The following is a 19380-nucleotide window of genomic DNA, read 5'->3' as shown; positions in this document are numbered from 1 at the left end:
AAATAATCATATTGCAACATGAAAGATCCCACAGATATTTTTTCTCTTATTTAAAAGAGTAAAAATACATTTATATTATATAAAACAATAATAAAAACTTACTGTTGGATTTATAATGTATATATTATAAATATATATGTGACATTATGACAGCATATATGACAAATACAAAGGAGGGGGAAGGGAATGGAGCTATGTTGGACCAAATATTCTATATTAGTATTAAATTAGTATTAATTTGAGGTAGTTTTCATAATCATAGTATAATCCCTAAAGTAAGAAAATCCATATAGTAAGAGGGTAATGGTAAAAACATAGAGCAAAAAGGTTAAAATAGACATTAGCATGTTCTACTAAAAATTTTTTTTATTTAACACAAAAGAAGGAAGTAAAGGAGGAATAGTAGAACAAGGACAAGAGACATATAACAAGTAGCAAAGTAGCAAATGTAACTCTAACCATATCAATACTTATATTTAGCATGATAATACCCCCTCAAAAGCTAGCAATCAACAACCTAAATAAAAAACCAATGTCATAGTATATACTATTCAAGAGGTACACCTTAGATTCAAAGACAAAATGGGTTGAAAGTACAAAGATGAAAAAAGATATGCCATGTAAGCATTAACCATAAGGGAACTGTAGAGGCTATGCTAATATCATAAATGTTAATCAGAGAAGGTCATTTATATGCCAGTACATCCAGAAAATATAACAATTATATACATACCTGAGAACAGATCCTCAAAACACAGGGAATCAAACCTGATGGAAACAAAAGGGTAAATAGACAATTCAACACTAATAGTTTGGGGTTTTCTTTAGTGATTGGTAGAACAGCTAGACACAAACTCATTGAGGGTATAGAAAACAATCAACCACCTCAGCCTAACTGACCTACATGGAATATGTGATCTAAATATTGCAAAGTACACATTCTTTTCAAGGGCACCTGGAACATTCTATTGAATAGACCATATGCTGTGGGCAAGGATTGGCAAACATTTCCTATAAAGGACCAGAGAATAGTTTTTTTTTCTTTGTGAACCATAGAGTCTGTGCTGCAGCTGTGCAACTTTATTCTTGTAGCAGTAGAGCTGTGAGAGATAATGCATAAATGAGTAGATATGGCTGTGTTCCAATAAAATTTTATTTATTAAGCAGGTGGCAGGCCAGATTTGACTTGCGTGCGGATCATGGTTTGCCAACCTCTGTGCTATGACATAAAACAAGTCTCAATTAGTGTAAAAGGATTGAAATAATACAATGTATTTTCTTCAAACAAAGCAGAATTAAATGAGAAATCAATAACAAAGAAATCTTGAATAACTCCAAATATTTATATATTGAGCACACTTCTATATAACTCATGAGTCAAAAAGAAATCACCAGGGAAATCAGAAAATATTTTGTAGTGGGACACCTGGGTAAGCTAATCGCAGCTGCCTTCAGCTCAGGTCGTGATCTCAGGTTCATCAAGTGCTGATCAGGCTCCAAGCTCAGCAAGGAATCTGCTTCTCCTTCTCCCTCCGCCCCTCCCCCTTCTCATGCGCTCTCTTTCTCAAATAAATAAAATCTTTTAAAAAATCAAATATTAATAAACCTACCAAAGTAGTGTGAAACTTGTACCCTGAACACTACAAAACATTGCTAAAAGACGCTAAAGAAGATCTTAAAAAGATGAAGAGCTAAATCCATCTTCATGGTTTGGAAGACTCAATATTATTAAAATTCTTTTCAAACTGATCTATAAATTTAATGTAATCCTTGCCAAAATTTCAGCAGGGGTTTTATAAAACTTGACAAGCTGCTCCTAAAATTTATATGTAAATATAATGGATCTAGCTAGAATAAGCAAAAACAATTTAGATAAGAACGAAGTTGGAGGTCTTGCACTGCTGAATTTCAAAACTTATAAAGCCACAAGAAACAAGACCATGTGGTATTGGTACAAAATAGGCAAATAGCAATGGAATAGAATTGAGAGTTTTTTAAAAAAATCTTTAATTTATGGTTGATCAATTCTCAACAATGATTCTAAGAAAATTTAAGAGAAGAGGGACGCCTGTGTGGCTCAGTGAATTAAAGCCTCTGCCTTCAGCTCAGGTCATGATCTCAGGGTCCTGGGATGGAGCCCAGCATTGGGCTCCCTGCTCAGTGGGGAGCCTGCTTCCCCTCCACCCCCATCTGCTTCTCTGCCTACTCTGTCTATCAAATAAATAAAATATTTCTTTAAAAAATCCTATTAAGAGAAGAAAAGGTAGTTTTTTTTTTTCAATAAATTATGTTGGAACAAGTAGATATCCATATGCAAAAAAAAAAAAAAAAAAAAAGAACTTAGACCCTAAACTCATACTATACACAAATGACAAATGTTCAGCTAAAATACACTGTTCACCAACATGTAAGAACAAAACTAAAAAGCATCTAGAAGAAAACATAGGTATAAATCTTCATGATCTTGGGTTGGGCAAAAAGCTCTTAGACCTAAACCTCAATCTATAAAATAAAAATTGATAAATTGGGCTTGCCACAATTAAAAACTTTGGTGTTTCAAAAGACACTACTAACAACATTAGAAGAAAAGCCACGGAGTGAGAGAAAATCTTTGAAAATCAGATAAAGATCTTGTATTGAGAACATATAAAGAGCTCTCACAATTCAGTAATGAGAAACAAACCAATTTTTTAAAGGGCAAAAGATTTAAGTAGACATTTCCCCAAAGAAGATATATACATGGCTAATAAGCACATAAAAAGATGCCTAATCTCATTAATTACTAGGAAAATTCCAGTTAAACTACAAATTAAACCCTACCCTAGCAAAACGGCTATTCTCAAAAAGACAGATAATAGCAAATGTTGATGAAGCTATGGAGAAACTAGAAATGTCATATGTTGCTGGTGAGAACATAAAATAATATATATACTTTGGAGAAGAACTGGGATGTTCCTTAAATAGTTCAACAAAAATTTACCATACAACCCAGCAATTCCACTCCTAAGTGTTTGCCCATGAAAAATTAAAGCATATGTCCACACAAAGACTTACCTGCAAATGTTCATGGCAGCATTATTCATAATAGCCTCGAAAATGGAAACCATCTAAATGCTCGTTAACTGGTGAATAGGTCAACAAAATGTGGCAAATCCATACAATGAGATTCCATTCAGCAATGAAAAGGAAGGAACTACTGCTATATATTTCAATGTAAATGAACCTCAGACATTATGTTAAGTGAAAGAAGCAGAATGCAAAGGGTTACATTTTGTATGATTCCACTTATATGAAATGTCCAGAAATGACAAATCTATAGAGATAGAAAATAGATTAGTGGAAATGGGCATGAGAGATTTTGGCCATGATGTGAATGCGCTCTAAGATTTTATTGTGATGGTTGTACAACTTTGTATAACTTTAAATCATTGAATTACAATATTAAACAGGTGACTTTTTGAGGTAAATTTACTTCAATAAAGCTAAGGAAAGGGACACCTGGGTGGCTCAGTTGGTTAAGCAGCTGCCTTCGGCTCAGGTCATGATCCCAGCGTCCTGGGATCGAGTCCCACATCGGGCTCCTTGCTCTGCAAGGAGCCTGCTTCTCCCTCTGACTCTGCCTGCCACTCTGCCTGTGCTTGCTCTTGCTCTCTCTCTCTCTCTCTCTGACAAAAAAACAAAAAACAAAAAACAAAAAACAAAACAAAAAAAAAAAAGCTAAGGAAAAAAAAAACCCAGATTGAGTTTAATTAAGGAGCCAATACCTACAAAGTCATTACTGAAAACGTGATTAATTACTCATTAAAAATAAACTGATGGAAATTATGGGATATAATGGACAGCATGGTGACTATTTTTAAGAGAGTAAATCTTGAAAGTTCTCATCACAAGAAAAACATTTGTAACTACATGAGGTGATGATGTTGACTAAATTCATTGTGGTAAAAAAAAATAAAAAAATAAATTTATTGTGGTAATCATTTCACTATATAAACAGTCTTTTGTTCCTGATCACCAATTCCCAATGACACCTGCTAGGTGTCAACTCAATTCTGACACTATGTAACTGAAGATAGCAGGGAGAGGTTCACCAGAACACTGAGACCTTCGGAAGGTGGGAAGAAGAGAAACCAGCAAGAGGGATCAAGGAGTAGTCAACAACGTGTTATCCTGGAAAGCAAGAGAAGAAAGTTTTTCCAGGGGGGCTGTATGCTCAGCTCTCCTGTTGAAAAGTGCTGCTAAGTCAAAGAAGAGGACTGAGAAATGGCCATTGATTTTGCAACTGGAAGTCAGTTTCAAATGAATGCTTTTGGTGAAGAAATGAGGCGGAAAACCTGTTTTGGGTGGGACAAAGAATGGAGGTAATAAGTGTAGGTGTGTCTATGACAGAAAGTCGCCAAGGGGGAGCCCTGGAGATGGTTATTGGGCATGAGGTAACTGAGGTTTATTTATAGGTTGGAGTCTAACAATTAGATAACAAAGAGATGCAGTTAAAATGTCCTTTTTCTCCTTGAGAGTGGGCTTCTTCATTCATTAGCTCATCAGCATGGATTCACTGGATTCATTTATAGATGGACACTTTATTTCTGACGGGGTGTGCTGCAGATAAGAAATTCTATAAGGTAGAAGGAAATATAGTGGTTTGGCCCAGGGATGTAAGCCCTGTGCTGGGAAAATGCTTTCAATGAGGATCGGCCAAAGGCCATAGGCGCCCAAACCAGCTTCATCTATCTCACGGTTTTAACCTTTGACAGTTTAAAACTAGGGAACAAACAAACGCTGGGAGGCGCCCCCGCCTTCTCCGGAATTGCCCTTTTGTTTGTCTTTTCTTTCATACTGATCACCTAGTTCTCAGCCTCCAAGATCGTCTTCTTCTTCTTTCCCCTCTTCCCTCACTTTCCCCCCGCATGCCTAAAATAAAAGAAATTATTGATACAGGAACAATATAAATACGTCCGTGGAAGGGGCGATTAACTCTCTTTTAAAGACTGTCAGGGTCAGAAAAGGCCTTAGAAATCATCTAACTTAAGGACAGGCAGACTTTGTCTGGAAAGGGCCAGACAGTAGGTATTTTAGGATCTCAAACTGTGATCACCCACATCACAACCACTCAGCTCCGGGGTCGGGGTACAAAAGCGGCCAGAGACAACACGCCAACAGGTGCCAATAAAACTTGATTTATAAAACCAGGCAGTGGACCAGATTTGGACCCTGGGTCCACGTTTGCTGACTCCTGATCCAACTCAAGAGGTGATAAAACCGAGACCTGGTTAGCATGAAGGAAAGCCAGGACTAGGAATCTGCTTTTCCTGCATCTCAGAGAAGAGCTCATCTTCTTAGAACAGAGATTCTCCAATTTTCCTTTGCTCAAAAGTCACTTGGGGAGAGAAGGATGAAATTATGAAAAAGCAGATTCTCAGGCATACTCCTCAGGGGTTAAGATTCAGCTGGTCTGGGGCGCGACCCAGGAATCTGAATTTATCTTCTTTAAAAAAAAAAAAAAAAAGATTAGTGAGAGAGAAAGCGAGCGAGCACATGCGCACAAGAGCACAAGCAGTCTGCATGGTGAGAGCGCAGAGTGGGAGGGAGAATCCCAAGCCCACTCTGGGGTGAACGTGAAGCCCCGCGCCGGGCTGGATCCCACCACGGTGAGATCAGGACCTGAGCCAAAATCAAGAATCCACCGCTGAGCGGATTGAGCCCCCCCCCCCCCAGGCGCCACTACCCCGCCCCCCAATCTGAATTTAAAGGCACACAGGATCCTGATGCCTATGGCCCCTGAGTCACACCTTGAAAGGGAAAAAAACCCTCTCCTTAGTCTTGAATCCCCTAGGCAGTCAGTCCTCCCAATCACAGATGGACAAATAAGCCGGGGGATGAGGAGTGGTTTTGAATACTTCTTTAGAAGATTTCTCCCCCTTCCCCTTGGCTCCAGAATCCCTTGGTCTGCAGTGGCTTGCCAGGGCCGCGGGGCGGGCCTGCGGGAGGTATGCCCACACCTGCCAGCTGGTGGGTGAAGTGCAGCGGGAGCGAGGTGACAGGGCAGTTTCGAGCCAGCTTTCCTAATGAGCATCCTTGTTGACTGACTAGAGGGGAGGAACTAGTTACTCACTTTTGGCCTGGAGCCCTCTCTTGTAGGACTGCAAATGAATGGATGCCATAGGACTTCCTTGTTCACCTCAGTGGGAAAAAGTGGAAAAATCATCAAAGCAACAATTTAGTTCACACTTCTCATTGAAAAGGGTCAGATGGGCTGGAAGGAAGCTTGTGGAGGTTGTTTGGCACAGAATTTTCACACTTGATCTGTTCCTTTCTTCCTCAATCCACTACCCCTGCCCAGTCCACCTTGATCCCTTGAATGGGGATATTGTCTGCTCCAAATCATCCAAAACAAAGCCTCTGTTCTTTTGAGTAATTCCTGCCCCCCAAGCCCCCAGATGCTTAGGAAATATAACCCCTAAGAAAACAACACGAGGTTAAGAATATTATGTCAGGAGTCCCTATTCCTGTAAAGAGGTTGGCCTAATCCAGAAGCTTCATTTCCTATATTATCCCTACTTCCAACCCCCTACAGCACCTTTTCCTCATAGCTCTTGGTAAGAAGTCTAGAGCCAAGCATATAAAATGGAGTTAAAAGATAAGTTGTAAGATAAGATGGAATTCACGGAGTTCAATTTCAAATTCTTTCCTGGGCCAGCCAGCTCTCCAAGGAAAAGGAAGAGGCCTAGGGCAAAGGTCAGATTTAGATCCTTTAGGCCGATGCTTTCAATATCCGTAGCCACTTTCTTTAACCCTAAGACCATACTGTACAGAAGTGCATAAAGGGAGATTCCTTCCTCCCACCAAAAGGGCGTTTTCCTTCAGTCCTGTCTCCGTTTCTGTAGCCCACAGGTGCTGGAAGGCAGAGAAGCCTTAGCTCATCTTTCTGGCAGCCTTTGCACCTGCCGCCTCTCCATGACACCTAAGACTCCTACTGACCCACCCCGGGACAACTTCTGAGCTGACATAGTGATGATTTTAAAATGTCCATTTTCATCTCCATGAATCCCTTCATTGTGCCCGTAAGAGAGGGAAAGGACTGGAAGAGATAACTCTGCTCAGGAGTGTGGCCTCCTTTGTGATGTTACTCTAGAAGAACTCATGTTAATAAGTTCCAAGACCACAGTGGCCCCTTGTAAATAAGGGGAGAATGTCTGCAGGAGAGAGAAAGGATGGGGAGATCCAACAGCACTGAGGAAGGCCCAGCTTCAAGTAAGCTCAGTGCCTGTCCAGGTGTGAGAGAGGAGGCAGAAACTAGGGCCCACCCTTTTCCATGAGGCTCTTCCCATCACCTCTTTGTCTTTCTGCCTCTACTTGTTCCTCTTGGCTCTGCCTTCTCCGGAGCCCTGTTTAGATCAGGAGTTCATAACCCATGGCTCGTGGGGCTCTGGAATAGATAAACATATGTGTATTTTTTTTTTAAATGTGTATTTTATGGGAAAGGCCTATCATTTCTTATAACCTCAGACTGGACTACAATGGGAAAAAGTTAAGAACCATTATCCTAGGGGCGCCTGGGTGGCTCAGTGGGTTAAGGCCTCTGCCTTTGGCTCAGGTCATGATCTCAGGGTCCTGGGATCGAGCCCCACCCTGGGCTCTCTGCTCAGCAGGGAGCCTGCTTCCTCCTCTCTCTCTGCCTGCCTCTCTGCCTACTTGTGGTCTCTGTCTGTCAAATAAATAAAATATGGTAAATAATAATAATAATAATAATTCTTTTAAAAAATTAAAAAAAAAAGAACCATTATCCTAGACTTTCCCTCCCTTTCCTCCTCTCTGGGTTCCCTCTGCCTCATTAGGATTCTGACCGTTGTACTCTTTTCACCCCCTTCCCTCAGCTCCTGTCTCTCTGTTCCTTTTCTCTCATGATTTCTGTCTTTCTCCTTCTATCTTTGGCTCTCTGCCCCATGCTGTCTCTCTTGTTCCTTCTGAAATTTGCCCATAATACAAACCTGAACACTAATAATTGTCATGTGTTGAAATGTTCAGTAACTAAATGTGTAGGGCCCTTAATTATGTTCCTAATTTTAAAAATGACTGAGATGGACAATCTCTATTTTTCTCCCAAAAAAAAGAAGGAAGAGGAGGAGGAAGAGAAGTGGGGGGAGGAAGAGGAGGAGAGGGGGGAGGGAGGGGGAGAAGAATTATTTCATGAAGGGTGGTGGTTGGTTACTTTTTAGCTTGTCTGTGACAGTTGATTTTGCCCCTGTGAACCCACACCTGTGAAAGAAGAGAGCACAGCTTCCTGACCTTGGCCTACTTAGACAACTAGAGCCCGGTTGCTCCCCCTACTGTCACATTTTTAGGCTGCTTATTACATGGAGGAGGAGGAGAGGGAAGCCAAAGGGCCAGAAACCTAATGGGATTTTAGTCCAAGAGCGGGAATTGTTTCCAGCCGCTTGCTGGGCTGTCAGGACAGGGTCTGCAGAGAAACAGAGGGAAAAGGCAGAGGAATCGAGGAAGGGTCTGACATCTGAGCAATATGAGATTCTCCTCAATTTACCTCAACAATTAGAGCAGCTCTTTGACATTCAAGTATACTGATGCAATCTGACTTTTCGGTGTTTCAGTGATGTGATATATTAATATTCCAGTATCTCTGTTTGCATGATGCTGCCATTATGGTATTTTTTAAATTGGATGGGGTGTCTGGGTAGTTCAGTCAGTTGAGCGTCCGACTTGTGATTTCTGGTCAGGTAATGAGCTCATGGATGAGGGATCCTGCACTGCAATGGGCTCTGCTCTCCATGGGGAGTCTGCTTGAGGATTCTCTGCCTCCCTCTCTTCTGCCCCTCCCTCTGCAAGTGTGCCCATGCTCTCTCTCTCTCTCAAATCAATATTTGAAAGAAATAAAAACTAAAATTGGAAACATGTATATCCTGAGATGTAGTCAGAAAATTAGACACGACATTAATTTTCAAATGGAGTAAACATGTACTCCTCTGGGAAGAATGCCTCTGTGCCTCTATAGTATTCCAGAAAAGGAAGAAAAATAATTGACAAAAAATTTTTGGCAAGAATTAGTCTTTGTTTTCAAAGACTTATAAACAAGCAGAACATGAACATGACAGTATGGAAATTGATACAGATGACTCTGTGTTAGAAACTTATGTGACAAGAGCAAAAAAAGTTAAAGAAATCCAGACAGAAAACTTAAACAATGAAATAATTGCTGTCCCTGGGCAGGGAGAAAAGCGTGAAGTGGTACTAAAAAGCTTTTTTCAAAGTTATAAAGCATAAAAAAAAAAATACATATCCTTTGAAGATGGATTCAGAGGAAAATATTTGGAAATAGCTTATAAGTATTATTTTCTAACTCCTCTCCCCCCACTGGGGTTTGAGTTAAAAAATACTTTCTCAGCTATGGGGAAAATTTGCACAAAATATAATAAGTAAACAATGATACTCTTGGAGCATTTGGGGTTTTTTAAATTTTTAACTTTCTTTAAAAAGATATTTATTTATTTATGTAAGGGGGACAGAAGGAGAGGGAGAATTTTTTTTTAAAGCTTTTATTTATTTATTTGACATGACAGACAGAGATCACAAGTAGGCAGAGAGGCAGGCAGAGAGAGAGAGGAGGAAGCAGGCTCCTCGCCGAGCAGAGAGCCCGATGCGGGGCTGGATCCCAGGACCCTGGGATCATGATCTGAGCAGAAGGCAGAGGCTTTAATCCACTGAGCCACCCAGGCACCCCTGTTTTTACAATTTTTTTTTTTAAACATACAATGTATTATTTGCTTCAGGGATACAGGTCTGTGAATCATCAGGCTTACACACTTCACAGCACTCACGGTAGCATGCACTCTTCCCTCTGTCCATCACCCAGCCGCCCTATCCCTACCTCCCACCCCCAGCAACCCTCAGTTTGTTTCCTGAGATTAAGAGTCTCTTATGATTTGTCTCCCTCTCCATCCCATCTTGTTTCTTTTTTCCCCCTCCCTACCCTCCACGACCCCCACCCTGCCTCTCAAATTCCCCCTGTCAGAGAGATCATATGATAATTGTCTTTCCCTGATTGGCTTATTTCGCTCAGCATAATACCCTCTAGTTCCATCCACATTGTTCCAAATGGCAAGATTTCAGGTTTTTTGATGGTATTCCATTGTGTATATATACCATAGTATATTGTATTCCATTATGTATATATATTATAGTGTCATAATATAATTATATTATTATCTTAATATATACATATATTAGTGATTATGAATATATTTAATTTATAATTATATATTATATAATTAATACACTAATTATATAATATGTATAATATTAATATATAATTTTAATATATAACATATAATAATCATAGTATTCCATTGTGTATATATACCACATCTTTCTTATCCATTCATCTGTTGATGGACATATAGGTTCTTTCCACAGTTTGGCTATTGTGGACATTGCTGCTGTAAACATTCAGGTGCACGTGCCCCTTCAGATCACTACATTTATATCTTTGGGGTAAATACCCAGGTAGTGAGATTGCTGGGTCGTAGGGTAGCTTCATTTTCAACTCTTTGAGGAAACTCCATGCTGTTTTCCAGAGGGCTGCACCAGCTTGCACTCCCACTAACAGTGTAGGAGGGTTCCCCCTGGGAGAGAGAATCTTAAGCAGACTCCCATGTCCAGTGTGTAAGCCCCATGCTGGGCTCCATCTCATAACCCTGAGATCATGACCTGAGCTGAAACCAAGAGTCAGATGCTTAACCAACTGAGCTACCCAGGTGCTCCTCATTTTTCACTTTTCTTAAGAGCTAAAATTGTATTTCATGTTCAATATTTAATGATTATTTTCATTTTTATCATTTCATGTAATCAGATACCATTTATAAATATACATATCCTACTTGATGGTTTTATGTGTTTATAATTTTTTAACTTGAAGCATATTCATTTTGTTCCACTGATATTTAATATCATAAATTATAAACTTAAAAAAAAACCAAAATGTGCAATCTGTACTGGGCACTGTTCTACATGCCTTGCATGTATTGACTCATTTAATACTCACAATTCTATTATTGTCTCCATTTCGCAGAAAGGGAAACTAGAGGAAGATTAAGTCCATTTCCCAAGGTTGCACAGCCAGTATTAGTGGGGCTAGGATTTGAACTATGCAATCTGGCTCCAAAAGCTATGTTCTGAAACACTGCGTCATACCGCCTCTCCAAAAACGGGAACATTAGTATTTCGGTATTACACGAAATAAATATCTATATTTTGCTCTGGTACCAGGATGATAATTGGCAATTCAAGAGACACATATTCCAAAAGCTTCACAAATTCATTTGAGGTGTGGCTTACAGATAATCAGTGCAACATTTAAGAGATTTGCTTCCACATTTTGCAGACAAGTAAAAAGGGACGCACAGAGTAACAGCAATTTAGTACTCCTCACGGCTACCCTTTGATGGAGGGATTATCACCCGGTCAAAAATGATCGCTCACGGAGTCAACGGTGTTATTTATGTCTGAGAAAGGCACTTGGGTGATGTTGAGGTGAACCTGATAATCGCCTGCACAGCCAACACCTGTGTCTCGCCTTACCACTGTGTTCTGCAGCTCCTGGAGAAGGGGCGGCTGTGCCTGCGCATAGGGCACGGTCTCCAGTAAAGCATTTCCCCCAGCTTACGGTTAGCCACTGGCAAAATGGTACTTGATATTCCGCAATTGGGAGGTAACCCAAGCTGTCTGCCTCTTTTTTGTCTAAGGACAACTTTTATGGCTAGATAGGTTTTCAAAGTATACCAAGTTTCCCTGCAATTCTCTGCCCCCAAACGCTCTTCCCTTTCACCCACCCTAAGTCCCATGCCTCCTTCCTTACTTTCTCTTTAACCTCCATGTCTTCCCTGCCTCTCTCCCACATGCTCTAGTCCACATACTCTTCACCCCTCCTCCATTTTCATCCAGTCCCAGCTTCAACCCCTCACTCTGTTTCCCAGGTAAGAGCCCCTGCGTCTCCTGACTGCTCCACTTTCCTTCTCCTCTCATGGCCTCTCACGGAAGGGACCTCCTCGCTTGCCTTTTTCCTGTGCCACCCCCACACATGTTCTCTGACAGAGATTCTGTCTGAGGTACGAAACTGCTCTTGAGAACTTGGGATTTGGGATGTGCAGTCTAAAAATCCTGCATAACCCTGCCCTTAAGATCCAAGAAAGATTGGCTCGACTGCCCTCACAGAGGTGTCCAGAACTCTGTCCTCATTTCTGTTATTCCCTGATGCTGGATCCTGCCTTCCCACTAGTGTAGCATGTGGGTCTCATGCTCATCCAGTAACACTGTAGCCACTCGCAAGGAGATTCAGCCTCTCCTCTGTTTCTATCCCAAACCTACTTCCGGGAGGCATTTGTGTAAGAAACGGGCCTAACTGAATGTTCAAGAAGAGGGGGCCGCAATGCTTCAAGGCGAACAGCTTCAAAATGGGTGTCAGAAATGTCTGTTGCTGAGAGAGACTGATGGTTGCCAGGGGCTGGGGACAAGGGAAGAGGATGGCTCAGGTCGTCAAAGGGTACCAGCTTCCACTGATAATATGAATAATGGACAGTTCGGTGACTACAGCTAAGAGTAGTGTATTGGGTCTTTGAAAGTTGCTAAGAGAGTGGATCTTAAAATTTCTAACCACAAACACACACAAAAGATAACCATATGAGGTAAAGGGTCTGTTAACAAACCTTATTGTGGTCTTCATTTCACAACATGTACGTATATTAAATCATCACAATGGACACCTTAATTATATCAATAAGTCTGGAGAGGGGGGAAGAAAGAAATTTCTATTTTTAAAGGTCCATCAGCCAGGCTGTTGGCTCTTTGTCATCTTAACCCCCTTATCACTCTGTCTTAACCTCATCTTCTAGCTCTTCTGGTTCTTCCTTTTCCTGTCCCTCTTCCTCACATGACTTTCCCCAGTTATCCTTGGGAACTCCCCATTTATTTTTCTCTATTTTACAGGGTAATTCAGCATCCTCACCCACTGTTTTTCAATTTGTGTCATAATCCATTAGTGCATAGTAGAGTCAATTTAGAGAGTCACAGAGATTTTCTTTTAAATAAAATAGAAAGGAGTGTGTGCATAGTCAGAATAAGTATTGTTTTGTGAAGTGTGTTTCGATCATACTGTATAAATAATAAGAGCTATGGTTTAAAAAAAAACACAACAGTCTGTAAGACACTTTCTGGCTCTAATGGGTGATCTTAACTTCAGGCCCTTCTTCACTTAGCCATAACTATCAAAAAGCTCAGCAGAATAGAAGGACCTGCCTCTGAGCATGACCCATTTTTCTTGAAGGCAGTTTGTAAGATAATTTTAAAATGCACCCTAACAGGAGTCCCATTTTTCTGAAGCGGTTCACCACTTTGCCAGCTTCTGAATGTGAATGCAATAAAACAGAACACTTTGGTCCCTACCTATTTTTGACCTGACGTTGCTGTTGGACTTAGGGACTTGGTTGCATCCGTCAACAGTGTCCAGCTGTAAAATTGTTGTTTGCTTGTCTGTTTGTTTTCTTACTAAGTAATGTGCTGGGCTGACACCCAGCTGGGTACTGGGAGATGGAGGTCATCAATGCCAGTCTCAGGGAACAAAGGAGGATAACTGCTTCTCACATTATGGGTGATGTTTCTTTAGGTAGAAAAACAAAGATGGCATTTTAGGCCATATTAAAATGCTCCTGCATCAAAGCAGCTGCAGAAAGCTGTCACAAACCTAATAGAGTAGGAGAGGCTGCCATGCCAGAAAGAAGCTGGTTCTGTCACCATGGGGGCAGTATGTCTTGATTGCAGGCCAAGCAGTGTGGGGGGAAATAAACTTACCAACTCATATTTTTAAGGGACAGGGGATGGAGTGGAGTGGGATGGGTGTGGGAAGGAACCTTTGTTGAGCACCTGGCCCTGTATCTCATTTAGCTCTCAAGACACCCCTAGGGGGTAAGTGTTACTATTCCTAGTTTGGAACATTTGGGAGCTGAGAATCAGGTTAAATGGTAGGGTTCTTCCCTATCCTACTGTGGACATTCTAAAAGGTCCCACAATAGCTCTCTGCAGAGCCGAATCAAAGATGGGGCCAACTATAGCGGCCTAGACATTATCCTCTAAAGAGTGCTGACACCTACTGGCCATGTGGAGAAGTGCAGAATGCTTTATTTCCAGTACTGCTCTTGGGAGAAAGCTGAGGAAACATCTGTAACAAATAGTTGGTGCGCTGCTGGCGGTGGGGTGCCGTTAAGCCCTGGCTGCCAGAGGACCTTCTGGAGTGTCGGGGAGGATCTGACTGAAGCACGTTCTGGTTTGCTGGGTTGCTGTGCTGGGTTAAAGGTAGAGCTCGCTTCTTCGGGACAGTAGAGGAAAATCTGAGCAGCTGCCGCCAGAGGGCGCCCGTCCCTCTCCCCTGCTCCGGACCCCTCCGCACCGGGCCTCCCTTCGCCCTCCTTCCCGGTATTGAATGGATAAACACCGCGGGTTTGAAGGCGAGGTAAATCGTTGGCCTCCTGAGGCAACTGCAGTCCATCCTTGGCTCCCATCTGTGTCTCACCTGCCTAGTCTCCACGCAGTCTTTGCAGTCTGCACCCCCCCACCACCAAGGGAAGCCCCTCTCCTCCCCTCCATACCCCCTCCTACTCCTCTCCCTGTGGGTCATAAAGTAAAAACGAAACAATTCTCCCATAACTGCTTTTCTACCACTAAGCATTTTGTAAGTTATTGTGTATATAAATTGAGGTCATTTAGAAATTTTATGTGACTTTCACTCTGAGTAAATCTTGTTAGTACTTAATAACAGTGTTGCTGGAAATTGTTTTCCTAAGGAGAAAACAGCAAGCCCACCATACCACAACTCCAAGAGGCTTCATTTTTCGAACTCCAGAGTGACAGCTATGCAGTTTAAAAATCAAGTGTCCATGTAATAATGGAGATCAGTCTAAATGAACAGGAAAGGTGTTTTATAAAACAAAGTCTAGATTTTCCCAAATTCCTTCTTTTAACCTAATTCATTCAGAATGCTGTAGAAAACCGTGACATCTTCCATATTGTAGAGGAAAGAAAGGAATGAGAAGATTGGGAAGGGAGAAGGAATCACAGAGGGGTGGGGACAGAAAAAGCAGTAAGAAGATAAAGAGGGATATAGTGGGAGAAGTTGTGAGGAAGAGGCTGAGAGATGAAGGGGAAGGAGGAGGAAGAGAGGCATGCTGGGTCCTGTACCACACGCCATGGTGGATTAATTGGGTGGAAAGTAGAACATGGGTGTTGGTGCTTTGAAAGAGAGTTTTTCTTGGGGAGCGTGGGTGTCTCAGCTGGTTAAGCATCCAGCTCTTGGTTTTGGCTCAGGTCATGATCTCGGGGTGTGAGACTGGGTCCCCCGTGGAACCCACAGGAAGCTCAGCGGGGAGTCTGCTGGAGATTCTTTCTCCCTCTGCCCCTCCCCCAGCTCGTACAGTCTCTCTCTCTTTCTCTCTCTCTCAAATAAATAAATAAATAAATACAAAGTGAGTTTTCCTTGACTATGGGGTAGAGTGTGAGGGTGAAATCAGAGGCTAAGCAAGGGCGGGGGAGTCAATCATAGATCAAGTCCCTATTCCAGCATCTTCCTCAGGGCATATGCTCCTCTTCTATACCCACAGCTGAAGAAATTGCAAAAGGAAGGTCCAGATCCATTCCTCTCACAAGGTGAGCATGCCTCCATCTGCCATGCTGTCTGCTTGCTTTGCGCATTTTCCCCACATCATATGCTAATAGCACCCATCGTATGCTAACCTGGCACAAATACAAAAGAAGGACGTGAAATTAGAATGTGGGGGAGAGGGATAGAGCACAGCTTGTATTCTGTTTTAGAAGTTGTGGTAATCCATGGGTTACCTTATTTTTTAAAATCTGAATGTATTTTGGGGGCCCCTGGGTGGCTTAGTCATCTGCCTTCGGCTCAGGTCATGATCCCAGGGTCCTGGGATGGAGTCCCGCATCAGGCTCCATGCTAAGTGGGAAATCTGCTTCTCCTTCTGCCCCTCCCCCCGCTTGAGCACTTTCTCTCTCTCTCAAATAAATAATTAAAATCTTTTTTTTTTTTTAAGAGGGAAAATTCCATAGGTTGTCATACCTCCTCACTTTCCCTCCTTACTTTTTAAAAGTTTTTTAAAAAAATTTTATTTATTTATTTATTTGACACAGAGAGAGAGAGAGAGATCACAAGCAGGCAGAGCGGCCGGCAGGAGAGAGGGTGAAGCAGGCCTCCCGCCAAGCAGAAAGCCTGACCTGGGGCTCCATCCCAGGACTCTGAGATTATGACATGAACCGAATGCAGAGGCTCAATCCACTGAGCCACCCAGGCTCCCCTAAAATTTTTTTCAAAAATCTTAATGTATTTTCTTTTTAACTGATGTGTAACTTATGTAAAGTACCCTAATCATGATAGCTTTTTACCTGTGTATTAGTACCCTGTAACCTCCACAAACTAGATTAAGATACATGATGTTTCTGGACTCTTGATAGGATCCCTTAGGCCCCCTCCCAGTCAGGATCTCCCCAGAGGTCACCTCATTTGTCAGTCTCTTTCCCTACAAATTGGCTTTGCCTGTTTGATTTATGCATATGTGGGGAGTGGTGGAGAAGAGATTTGGGTATTTGGGCTTCTTTTTCTCATCATTGTCTTTGAGATTCATCCATGTATGGTGTTGTATATGGTGGTAATTCATTCTTTTTCTTTGGTGTGTAGCATTCCATTGTGTGAATTTATTCATACTTTATCCATTCTGTTGTTGATGGACAACAGAAAGATTAACTGATTAACAGAAACTGTTGTTTCTGGCTTTGAGTTATTGTGAACAAAGCTGCTGTGAGCATTTTTGTACTTGTGTTTGGTGGACATGGACACTCATTTCTCTACCATATATACCCAGGAGTGGAATTACTGAGTCAGAAGGTATAGGCATGTTTAGCTTTAGTAGGTAATGAACCCCTGGATACTTTAATCTGAAGTACCCTGGAGAGAGAAGAACTCTCCCTAGAGATTTTTATCTGTGCTTTTGTAGAAGACTCGGTAAATTATCAGAGGATGGGAAATAGTGAGGGACAGAAGGAGTAAACCAAACGGGAGACTGTAAAAGAAAAGAAACAGAGAAAGAAAGGAAGCAGAAGAAGGAGACTGGGCTCTGGCACATGGATTGAAGATTCGGCTGTAGGATGTTGAGGTCAAGGCAAGGGAAGGTGGTAGAGAGGACACTGGCTGTTTTTGCATGACTCTGAAGAGTATTGAATATTCTCTTGCCGATCACAAAAGGAAAAAAAGAGAGAGAAGGTAAGCCTCTTATAAGAGGATAAAATCATTCAGAACTATGTCATTTGCCTTTTTAAATGACTAAATTCATTTCCCTGAAGACAAAAACAAAAATAATGACCCCTGGAATTCCTGTTCTATGGCCATTCTGGGGTGCTGATGGGGTGAGGCCTTATTGTAGATCAAAATTAAATGTCCCCAGTGTGAATTTTCCAGTTTCATTTACCTAAAAAAGTATGTTTATTAAAACAGTTTAACTTAATTATTTTAGATTAAAATAAGAACAACTTTGTAAGCAAGTAGCAAAGTAAAGTTAGACATGTTCTTCATTAACTAAAATTTTCACGTATAGATAGACAGATCCTATCTTACCAGTTAATCTTTCAGCTTTCAGGATGACTGGACATCATGTGCCTTTGACACCTGTTAGGGGAAGTCTGTTCCTCTTGTCTGGGTTAATTGAGAGAGTCACAACAAGGCATCGGTTTGTCTTTTCAGACTCCCAGTGCTAAGAGGAAAGAAGGTAGCATGAGTGTGTGCAAATGCCGTCAGAAGTTTAAGATCCCCGCTCTGTCTCTTGTTCTCAGTCCTAAATTGGTGGTTAGCCACCCACCTTAGTAGGAATAACACTTTTTTCTCTAATTCCTTTGTTTAGTTTACTAACACTCACTGAACATCTCCTCTGTATAAATAACTATGATAGTTGCTAGGAGGAGATAAAAAAAAAAAAGAATGACATGATTCTTCCCTCAAGGAACTTATAATCTTAGAGGATAATGCTAGGTATATAAAAGTAATTATAATATAAGGCAAATAAAAGAAGTAATATAACGGATTTATATACAAAAGGGTAATGGAATATGGGAAAGCCCTGACTTTTCAAAGAGTTTCTCAGAAGCTGTGGCATTATGAAGAAATAGGAATTTCAGTAGGTGGAGAATGGAGGTGGGGCGAGAAAGAGCCTAAATACAGGCAAAGGTATGAAAGTATGTGGCATGTAGTGACAGTAGGAAAAGTTCAGATTTGCTTTAGATAACTGATCTTTCTTAACACCTGCTGAACTCTGGCTCAAGAGAGCCCCTTGCATTTGGAATTACCTCATTCAAGAGAGACCAGAGCATTTATATAACAGAGAGCATTTGGAATACAATTTAACTGTCTTTTGGCGGGGCGGGGGGGGGGTGGATACAAAGGGAGAGAGAGAAAGAGAAAATCTTTTTTTTTTTTTTTAAGATTTTATGTATTTATTTGACAGAGAGAGATCACAAGTAGGCAGAGAGGCAGGCAGAGAGAGAGAGGAGGAAGCAGGCTCCCTGCCGAGCAGAGAGCCCGATGCGGGACTCGATCCCAGGACCCTGAGATCATGACCTGAGCCGAAGGCAGCGGCTTAACCCACTGAGCCACCCAGGCGCCCGAAAAAGAAAATCTTAAGCAGGCTCTACACCCAGGATGAAGCCTGAGTGGGGTGGGTTGGGAGGGCTCAGTCTCCCATCCCGAGATCATGACCTGAGCTAAAATCAAGAGTCAGATGCTTAACCAACTGAGCCACCCAGGCGCCCCCAATTTAACTGTCTTTAAACAGTTATTTGATTCGGTTGCATTACAGAAACATACAGAGAACCACATTTCCAGGGGTCTCCTGGTAGAGATGCCTCTGGATGTCCAGCCGATTGAGATCCTTTAGAAGACGATTCTACTTCTGCACTTGCTACTCTCTTCTCATTCCTGTCCTGCCGTCTGGTTGACCTGGTGAGTTTCTGAATCTTGGCAGCTTTTTGTGTGATAGTCTTGGGGTTCAGTTAAAATGAACATTCCTTGGAAACAAGGCTCTTTAGTTCCCTTTTGGTGGTTTGGAGTTCATTCCTTTGATTTGATTCAACAAATATTTGCTGAGTACCTATCATGTGCCAGCACAGGGTCTGAACACTAAGGTATAGTAAATAAGGTAGATTGTCATCTCCTAGAGCTTCTCTTCTAGTAGAGCGAGATAGACAGTAACTAAATAAATAAAATTATCCACAACCGATAAGAGCACACAGACCATGAAAATAAAGTGACATAATAATGAATGGGTG

Source organism: Mustela nigripes, chromosome 1 (genome assembly GCF_022355385.1).
Source record: "Mustela nigripes isolate SB6536 chromosome 1, MUSNIG.SB6536, whole genome shotgun sequence".
NCBI lineage: Eukaryota > Metazoa > Chordata > Mammalia > Carnivora > Mustelidae > Mustela > Mustela nigripes.
Note: the sequence above shows the minus strand (reverse complement) of the source record.